We start from the raw sequence: 11086 nt of genomic DNA, 5'->3' as shown, positions 1-11086 counted from the left end.
TCCCTCTATTTAAACACCTGCCTCTATTATGTCAGGCTCACCCTGAAATTTCCTCCAAGCTGTGTGTGGCCCCTTGCAACACCACAACATGGTGCAGTTAACACAAGTGTTCCTTCCAGAGAAGCAGGAACCAGGCCCGTCTTGAAACCAAAAGCATGTATTAAAAACATCAGTCTTCCTTTAAAAGTGATCAATCTAAATGTACATATTGGACCAGCCATTACCAATGTTTTGCTTTTCTTTTTCTTGTAAGAAAAATTAAGCAGTTCATGCAATGAATTAGTGATTTTCTCTTCCATCATTAAGTAATTTCTAGAAAAAAAAATATTCCAAGGTCAACTGTGTATTTATCATGTTCAGTGCAAAATAAATCCCATACCAGGTCTTCCATCCTAGGCTTCCCAAACTCTTGTACAGGCTTTATAAACACTATTAATCATGCAGAACCTGTCAGCAGTGTTAGCAGAGCACATAATGTATTTAGAACATTTGCAGCATAACAGCTTTGAATGTAAAGGTCACCATCTCCACATTAACTCCATCAAAATAATTGGGTAATTTTCCTTTAAAAACACACAATACAGTTTCTCCCAGAGATCCCATGTGGCAGCTGACTCTGACATCTGTGAAAGAAAGCATGGAGCTGCATGTATAGTATCACAAAGCTGCATGGAGGATCAAAAGAATTTATTTCCTTATGTTAGCTCCCAAACAGAGGAATGTCAAACCCAGTAATTACACCAATGCATCCAAGTCAAGCCCATGCAAGCGAAGCATTTTTTGCAGGAATGATATAGCCCTTCTCCACTGGTGAGTGGGATCCAGCTGGTGAGCAGACTGCCTGAGGAATTACTGTGGCTGAAATAAAGACCCCTCCCTTCCTCCTTCTCCTTCTGCTGGGAGCGACTGTGGATGTCCTCCACTGGGCATGGGAGCTGACCTCCTCTGAAGACATGCCAACACCACTAATCAACTGGTGGGGAAGCTGTCAGCATGTCCTCCTCTCCTCTCCTGCAGCCCCTCCAGCTCTGCCTGTCCCATGACCCGGGGCTGGTCCTCAGCCTTGCGCTTCTCTCTACAAAATTTTGCCTCTGACTAAGCTGATGGTCAGCCACAGACACACAGCCCTTTCATAACTATAACAACAAGGGATGGAGGACAAAAAGAAGAGGTCTTCTGTCTCGTCCACCCTGGCTGGCATAAATTTCTGTCCTGGTCCTTCTGGACACACTATTGCCAATAATGGCCTCCTTGGCCACCTGGGCACATGCTGGCACATGTTCAGCCACTGTTAACCAGCACCCCCACACCCTTTTCCACTAGGCAGCTTTCTAGCCACTCTGGCCCCAGCCTGTAGCACTGCAGGGGGTTATTGTGGCAGATTTGCAGACAGAAGGGTGCAAAGATCACTAGAAAAAGTGAGTGATACCACAAATGAAGAAACAGACAAGCACTTTTACCTAACAGCTAAGGCAAAACTGCAAATATCAAGACTTCTGCAAATAAGATGAACAGGGAACCAGAGGCCTCAGAGAACTGCAGAATTCTACTTGTCTGAAGATATAAGTGCTTTATGAAGGTATCCATATAAGATACATTAGTCAATTATCAGTACAACAAAAGAATTCCAGCCAGTGAGCCACTTTTGAACTTTCCCAGATTTGTTACCTTGGAAAGAGGAAGATGACTCTTACTTGGGGCCTCCTATAGCAAACAATTTTCATGTGCTAGTTGCTACATGCAGGGGTGTGAACCCTGGTATCTCCCTTAGAATCAGACAGCCATCTTCCTCTAGCTTTAAAACAACCCCTTTCACAATGACATTTGAGAGGCCACGCCAATATGCAACACACATCCCTGGGAGCCAAGTTAGCATGTGTGCTACCATGGGCTGAAGCCATAGAGAAATATATCTTCCACTGTTTGTGCTCTGAACTGAGAGTTTTATGGCACTGGGAATATAAACCTGTCTGAATGAGCTGATGTTAGAGAGTCAAAACATCCAGCCCATCAGGATGACCAATGCTACTGATAGAATCTTCATGGAATTATAAGTTATAAAAATCCCTTAAATCTGTCCAAATGGTGGACTGGAAAATTCATCAAGTCTGTTTTACCCAAGGAAAAATCCAGAAATAGATTCTTTCGTCATCTCTGAATTCTCATCCAAAGGCGAAGTGGTGGTTTTGAATTTCCTGGTGTCCTTATCCCTAGATAAGGTCACCATGTTCTCCTTGGCACTGCAATTTTTCCCTTCCTAGCAACAGGCTTGGCCAAGTAGCTCTTATGCTGGCCTTACATGGTGTGGTGGGAGAAAAAGTGCTTTAGTCCACAGACACTTGATTCATTGCTGTAACTTTTAATGAGTCCTAATAGCTTAGATTTTGCAGAGGAAATAGCTGCCTAGTATTACTGGCCTTTGGCCACCAGTTTGTTTTCAAACAGCATTGGCTTAATTTGATCATTAGCCAAATCCAAATGCCAATCTGAGGGAAGTATGAGGCTCTGCATTTCACTGTTCAAATATTGTATTGTCCATAAACCACTCTTAGGCCATAAAACTATACCTTACAAAGAGACCCAGATAGGGCAACAAGAGCATGATCCAACATAGTGAGAAGGAGATAGGGAGAGTGACATGTTCAGGAGATTTCCTTCATAATATCAGATGGGAGCTGCTGCTCACCCTACCAAAGTTACAGCAAAGGGCTTACGTTTGGCCTTCCTGGCAAGAAGAAAGTTAACTGAGAACTAACACAAAGCCAAGGCACTGAGCACAAAATCCTGGGCCCACGAAAGAAATGGCAACAACTTTGGGCTCCCTCATTATTAGTTCAGCAAATTACTTCAAACCAGGACGTCACACTACCTTTCCCAGGTTTCCAGCCTGCAGAGAAGCAGCATATTTCCACCCCTTTGTGAACTGCTCAGTGGTGAAGGACTCAAAAATCTGGCTGAACACCCATGACTCCTGTTGTGCTCCTCTTGCCAAAGCAGAAAGGAGGATGCTGAAGCTGGGACTGCACAACAAGCTAGCACTTTGGATAAATATGATAAAAGCCACCCCAGCAATCAGTAAACAGTGGTATAATTAGCAAATGTTTTTCTATTTACTTCCTTTAATATGCAATAGGGGGAAATGAAATAAAATGTCAAGGACTTCATCAAACAGATGGTTCTGCACTTATTATTTTTCTCCGCTGTATTGTTTGCGTCAACTAAAGAAGAAACTCCTTTACGAAGTGTGACTCATGGATTCCTGGGAAGCTGCATTCTCAGCAGGGGGAGAACAGCAGGGAAGGACAGGAAAGGGGAGGGAAGAGGACTCAGCTCATGGGCTTTTATTAGGAGCATTATTATGTCTCATTAATTAATCTGAGCGCCGCTTTAGTGACGTCTCGGTCTCATTTCACAGGAAAAAATTACTCTGGATTGCCAAGTTAAATAGACAATTACAGGAAGACCAAATTATGCCTACATTGCATTCCCTCAGGGCACCAGGCCAAGTTCATGTCAAATCCATAATAACTAGACTACCCTCACTAAAAACAGCTCCTGTGGACATACGTCATGAACCATTTGTAATCTACACAGAGGATGTATTGATCTTACTTGGGCTTCCTTTCTCATAAACTCATAATAGCAAAGACAGGATTTTTAAAATGTCTTACTCTCTGCTGCCCATGTGCAGAGCATAAGCTGCGTTAACTCCAATAAAGTCTAATTAAAGTATAATCATTAGCTGTTTAATTTCCTTTTCCTATCCCAAGGGGCAGCTGCTTAGAGAACAGGAGGAGAAGCTTAGTACATTTCAGAGGAGGAATGCAAGATAAAAACCGTTGTATTTTCCCTGAAGACAGATATAAAGGTAAAACTCTCTTCGCCTGGGGAAAAACCCCTCACCAACTTTCCAGATCTGCTTGGACTACAGAAGAGCTAAGAGATCCCTATGAAAAGAAGAGATGTGAACAAATATGTCCAAGAAAATGCAATGCCCTTAAAAAACAGTTGACATGAGAACTACTTACACCTTTGGATCTCACTATCAGAAGTCCTTCTCCCACCTGCAACCCGCAGCTCTTGGTCTATTCTTTCTGTCTTCCCCTCACGTGCAGGTCTGTCCTTTTCCCCTAACCCCCACCTGATGACTCCCAGCTGGCAGGGGCCACATTGTTCCCAGTCCTTGTACATTCTCTGATCAATCCCCTCAGCTCTGGTGTTTTGGAGCCCCCTTTCAAGTACAAGTTACTCAGGACAGTGAGTGCCAGTGTCTCAAGAATCAACTGGTGCTGATTGAACCAGAGCACCAAGAACCTAGTGCAACCACGACAGTGCAAATCTTCCTTTTACCTTGCAGTCCCAATTTTTCTCAGCACTTCTCTCAGGCCAATTGCAATCTTTTGTTGTTGTTGTTGTTCCCCAGCTTAGAGTTCATGTATGAAACGTAAGAAGAGTTAATGTAAGAAATAATCTGGATGACAGTGCACCCCACTCACTCGTCTGCCCCGGGCACCTGCCCATTGCAGGAGATCTGGGTCACTCTCCCTCCTCTAGCACATCTCTCCTTGTCAGAGGAGGCACAGCCTCTCATTCTCTTTGCCAAAAAGGAGGAGGTGAGCTGAGTTCCATGTGGCTCTGTCCCCACCCAGACTTGGCAGGTCACCATCACCACCAGCCTGGCCACCACCGACAGTGGCAGTTAAAATCATCTGTAATGCAAATCCCAGCAGTTTCCAGCCCAGAAATAACACTTTTTTCCTCCCTCAGCTGCAGCTACATATCACTAAGCACACCAGAGACTATTCCCTTCTGCTCCACACTCTGATATTCACACACACATTTCTTGCTCCATGCTCCTGTCACCTGCCTTCCCACACCAAAGAGTTTGTTTTGTGGTTTAGGTTTTTTGGGGTTTTTTTGGTAAAACAGTGAGATGAATGTAACTGCATGGACAGCCCCCAAAGAACAGCCATGTATGAATGCGCCTGCTAGCCTGGTGTAAGTTTTAGTATGGTGGCGCACATCCCTTCCACATGGTGGTGACACCCTTGCCACATGGTTCATACTGGTCACGCTGGTGATAGGAAAAAGAACAACTGGCCTCTTCAAAATGCCTTCCAAACTATTGTGAGGATCCTGAAATGGGCTTTGTTTTGTCTTTCTTGCCTTAGTGCGGTACAAACGAGCAATGAGTGTTATTAAATCTCTGTTCCTTCCTCAGGCAGTAATGCTCTTTCCTTTTTTCTCTCTACTGTCCCAGTTTAGGATTTTTCATGATCCAAGCCAACCTATTCAAGTGACAAAGCAGATTGCTTTGCAGCATGGCCTCCAGCCAAAACGGTGACCTTTTTAACAGTGAGGTGAAATGGCAACATTTTGATTATCATGATGCTTTTGTTTTAAAGCAAGAAAAAGTTTTTTTTATTCTTTAACAACCAAGGAGATTTTTACCTTACCAGAGGTTGCTTGCTCTAGAGAGGCAAGTTTCCAAAATTGTCAAAAAACAGTGATAACTATTTCATGTTTATCTCTGGCATTTATTAAATGTTTTGTCAATTTCTCACAATTTTGTTAATATTTTCTTTTAAAAACTACTGTTGGATTTTTAAGCAACACTGCTGAGAAATGTAGGAAGGCCCTCAGCACTTTATGCCACATTGTTAGATGCATGAAGCCTGCTTTCTTATTATTTATAAAATTTGAAAATTCATTAAAAAGAGAAAATACCAAGGAAAAACGAAAACTCCAAACACAACCTTTGTGGTGGAGGCTGCTCTGCAAAGGGCTGCACACTGATAAAGGCTTTCCTGTTCTGAAATAGCAATAGGAAGAGGTGGAAACATCAGCTTCTTGTTTGGTTCTCAGCTCCAGCTCCAAGCAAAGGCAGCCTGAATCATGTTGCCCTCTCCTTTGCTAACTTTTGTAAATTTAACCTTGATTTTTTACTTTTTACTTTTTTTTATAGAGAGTCTCCCCCCTTCTACAGTCAGTTCCCTGCAAAATAGCTGAAGGATCATCAGTGAAAGGAGATTTTCCAACACTAAGAGGAATTTTGAGGCAAGAAGAGAAACTGCATGTAGGATGGAGCTCTGCCTATCAATTGATAATGCAAATATTAATTTACAACCATCCTTTGAAAATATTTCATCCAATATTGAGATCCACAGAAGAAGAGAGAATCACAAGATACAAATGCTCAAAATGCTAACTTTCAATCTGTAAAGTCAGACTCTTCTTTTTAATACAAAAAAAAAAAATAAAACAAATCTTTGTTTTTTCTTCAGCACCCACCAAAGGATTCTGTACATATCTTGCAAAAACTTTACAGGGGATGGAAAATCTAGAGTAGTTAGGGCAGCAAAAGCTTCTTACAGCCTAGGGCTATCCTTTTCTTGGCTTCCCCTCCACAGAGATTTGGAAATAAGGAAAAGAAGGTTTGTGATTTTAGGAAGGTGTACATTACCTGTTTTACCCAATTCTTAAGGCTTTTACACTGTTTGCTAATGAAGGTTTAGACAAATGCACCAAATGTACCTTATCTAGGAAGGTAAAGTCCACCTTGCCCAACTTCATGTGAAATAGAAGAGCTCTTTTTCTGCACATGTGGACATCTGTCTCATCTTCTGTTCTTGCCAAATAACCATGGGCTCCTCCATTATTTACCGTGTTCTGCCCAGCGGAGAAGGTGTTTGTAAGGAGGGCATTGCAAGCTTCACAAGTCAACAGCATCATCTGCTAGTCCATGTTTTCTCCAAAGGGCCTTCACTCTCTTTGTGGTCACTCTGCCACTGAGTGGCTCAGGAGAAGGTGTTTATGGGCAGAGGTGCTGCAGCACTTCACCTCCTCTGGCAGTGTTGAGCAGTTGTAAAAGTCATCACGTGCCGTCTCACTTTCCAAGGCAGGAGATGTCACACAGCATGATGAAGATGCTGTCTGGTGCATACTCCTCCAGCAGGCCAGGAAGAACATCTGCCATTAATATTTCTGCTTCAGCTCCATCTGCACCTGGTTGCTCTTTCTGCAAGTTCCTGTGTTATTTTTCTTCCATATACCCAGACACCCTGCGGTGAGTTTGTTATCTTACACGGACTGCCATGGACAAAGTGTTTATCCAACAGATACAAGAAAAAGCAGAGAAATTAGCACCAAATAACACTTCTTTCAGAACAGAAAACATATGATTTTGTGGCTTCCAAGATATCCTATGTATTGTGTGTCTCGATGTTTTCTCTTTTTACAAGGGTACAGCAGGAAAGGCTCAACTTCTGGCCCATTAGAAAGAGCCATGGCAGCATGTTTCAGGGTGGTAGGATAGCATGAATACACATTTGTTCCAAATGCTGTCAAATAAATCTTAGTACTGAGGACAGGAAGGAACCACACTGCAAATAAATTGAAAACAGAATCTGTAAGAAGACATCAGAGTCAGGATGAGATAACAGATTGGGCTTGTGATGCCTATTGCACAGAGCCTTCATCTTTCTCTTTCACCTCCTTCTATTTCAGTATAACATAAGGTTTGAAAGACCAGAGTTTTCCTTGGAAAGGAGAAATTGTTAAGATGTTAGAGAAAAAAAAGCATTGTCTTTCATTTACTGGTCCCTGCTTGTTTAGCTCACAAGAGAAACCTGCACATAGAGCAGTTCATTCTTTATCATTCACGTCCCTTATCATGCCCTGAGGGCATGTATTGTGTGTGACTCATAATTAGTTTGTTTGTATAATAATAAAAGGAAAACAAGCAGCCCCATATCTCTGTCGCACTAACAATGAGCTGACACATACTTAATCAAAGTAGAGGATGCTGAATTAATTCAAAGAGGTTGACTTTCAGAGGGACCATTCGAAAATTCTCCCAGAGCACTTAGTCACTCAGGAAGAGTTCAGCCAACACATGATGAAATCTTTCACATTCATTCCAGAATTAATAATTTCCCAGAAATTATTCAGTTGCCTTAATGCATTTCCAGACTTTGCCACAAAGTAGAGGGTGAATGAAAGAGTGATGCATCTAAATACTAAGTAGCTCAGCAAAAAGAAAAAAATCTGCAGGGAAGTTTGCACACACTTCTGACACTAAGCCAAGAGCACCTTCCTGTGCCCTGGCAAAGCCTTCTCCAGTGGAAAATTTAGGGAAAAAAGACACTCAGTTAACCAGTTGCTGAGAAAAAAAATGACAAATAGGATCATTTATCAAAGAATCTCATTTTCACAGCTGGCCCTTTGTAAAAGTATTACAGGCAGAGATTGCTGGAACAGGAAAACAAAGTAATTGCTGGCCCTATGGCTGCTCTGCACATGCTCAGGATGGGACTGGCTGTTCTGTTCAGCTTTAGGTATTCCAGAAAAACTACATCATCCACTGAAGTAATACAGGACATTTTGGGCAGACTCTAAGCATCACTGTGAGGTAGAGGATGAACAGATCCAGATACCTTGTCAAAGGATAGCCCAGCTCAGCAAAAGCCTGCTCTATTTACCTACATGAGACAAAAGCAGAGGAAAGATCTTCCATTTACAGAGCAGAAAGAGAAGAAACACAGCTTGCTGGATACATAAGTTCATTCATGAAGGCTTCTTTTTTCCACTTGAGCAAATATATGCCTTTCTCTAAGGCTATTCAGGAACATTACACATAGACATTTAAGTTCAGTGTTAAATATGTCAAAGAGAAAACGTCCCCTCACTTTATATTGTGTCCTTTTTTTCAGGCTTATATCCGTTACTTGATTTCCCAGAAAATAGTAATTTGTTACATAGCATTGGATCAACATAGGTGCCTGAAGAAACACATGAAGTAAAGGATAAATACGTAGAGGTCTGATGGAAGTACCTTTGATTTATCACATTAATAATACACAGGTTTTCTCTTGCAGGTAATAGGGAAAAAAAGGCTGGTGGTTTTATAACTTAGCAAGAGTCTCCTGAATGTCTCCTGAATGAGGTGAGTAATAAAATTGTTATGAAATGCGTTTGGAACAAGTCACACTGCACGTGCCTGACAGTCTTTTTTGAAGCTTAGTACTTGCACTCCTCAACTCTGCTTCCTTTCAGACAGTCTGTCTTTTTCCTGCTGATTTGCTCATTGGAGTTCTGCATGCGTTTACAACACCACAACAGAAAACATGCGTGGACTGAGTCAGAAATGATCCATAGGTAATTCTTAAGCACAGACTAGGCGAGTCTTTAGGAAAAAAATATGCAATGTCAAATGATTAGTGATAGTATTTTCTTTACTCTGAGCAATTAATTACTCATGTTATAGTTGCAGAAGTAGAAAAGAAAAAGTGTGAGTCATGACAAATTTGTCTCTTCTGGAGTCGGTAAAGGTACAAATTAGTGGAAGAATAATGCAATGTCATGGACACTGTTGCTTTTATTTCAGAGACCAGCACATTTCTGAGGGATTAAATGAGATGAATAAACAGTCTTTCCCAGTTCTGCTTGAAAAGCTTTGGCAGCTACAGTGTTAATTCACATTATTTGACTTCTGCAGCTGACCAGGGAGCTTCCTGGGGAAGCCACAAGGAAGTTTGTGGCAGCATTCAGATTGACTGTCAGTCCAGCTTCAAGACAATTCATTTATCACCAAAAGGACATGTTGACTTTTGGTCAGTAGTTTGGTGATTTATGCCCAGAGGAGGCTAAAGTTTCCTGTGCACACAAATCATCTCGTCTTGTGGCCATCTGCTGACAAAACCAGGTAAGCCATTGCGTGTCTGGCCACCATTCAGAAAAAGTCAGGGTGTCCTCCTGGGGATTATGACCCTTCACTATAGAAGTTCAGGTGTTTCCAAAAGTAACACCTAATTTACTCAAATGATAATATGAAACAGTATTTAAAAGAAAACTACAATTTTAAAGCTAAATAAAAATGAAAGCCTTAACCTAAATCTGTTTATGAAATAGCTACTAAAAAAAAGAGTACAAGCAAATTCAAGGAAGTGTTACTACGTGACTACTCTCCCCATCTGCACCGCAAGTGTTGTGACAGCCGCAGTCTTCACAGTCATTTGTCACATGAGGACCACAATTCAACCTTCATATTCAGCAGAGGCATGAGAGCAGCAGCCACTGCTTCCCAGGAGCCACAGCTGTTTTATTTGCATTTTCCCCCACATGCTGTGCCCTCACTGCCTTGCTTCCCTGGCTGCCTGCAGTGACACCGGGGTTTGGCTGTGGGCTGATGGCACTGGGATGTCCTCCCCACTGTGTGACCAGTGCCTCCCAGCAGCCTCAATTGCAGCAGGGTCATGAGGCTGGTGCGGGATGCCCGAGCAGCTCGGCTCACACGTGTGCCTGATGGGAGTCCAGGTGTCACCCTTGTGCCATTTTTGCCTGAAATGACCATAAATGACCTGGTTTCTGCATAAGGCAGAGTCCTCTCTCCCTCTAGAAGCTCCTCTGTCATCCTCTGTGCTGCCTTTTGGGATCTCCTGGTGCTGTGAGCCAGCTGCTGATGCATGTCGGAGTATCCATAGGCAGAGACAGTACAGAGGTGTCCACTTCATCTGCATAGGCACCTCTCTGACTGTGCCTCTTACCAGACTGTACCCAGGGCAGCACCAAAACTAGGCATGGTGCTGTGAAATGCCCCAAGACATGCCAGAAGATAATGATTAAGCCACATGCAGTCACCAGCAATAAGTAGCACATGGCCCAAGCATCACCAGCAAAAACTCCCCTTGGTTTCATGTGCTCACACAGCCCAGACTGGCACCCGATCCAACATTCCCAGGTCCTGAGCCTGTGCCCCAGGTCATTGCTACCAAGTCAGTGTAAAGCAGAGAAAAGAGTGTTTGCAGCCCGAGCCCAGTTCCAAAATAAGTTATCAGAGAGCTCTTGCAGCAGTGAATATCATCATTTACACAGCAGCTAGCAAAGTTCATCCTCTCAGTGCAAATATTTATGTGACAGACCTACAGCAAATGCCTTCCTTCTTGACACTTCCCTGTATTTACACACTTAAATAAAACTCCTCAACGACTCCCCAGAATGAGCCATACCAAACACAAGGTTGGACTCACAGTTAACTTCACTTGTAATCCTTCTCCTCTGAAGCAAATCCTCCAACATCCATTAAAAC

The sequence above is a fragment of the Zonotrichia albicollis genome, chromosome 3, assembly GCF_047830755.1.
Source record: "Zonotrichia albicollis isolate bZonAlb1 chromosome 3, bZonAlb1.hap1, whole genome shotgun sequence".
Lineage (NCBI taxonomy): Eukaryota > Metazoa > Chordata > Aves > Passeriformes > Passerellidae > Zonotrichia > Zonotrichia albicollis.
Note: the sequence above shows the minus strand (reverse complement) of the source record.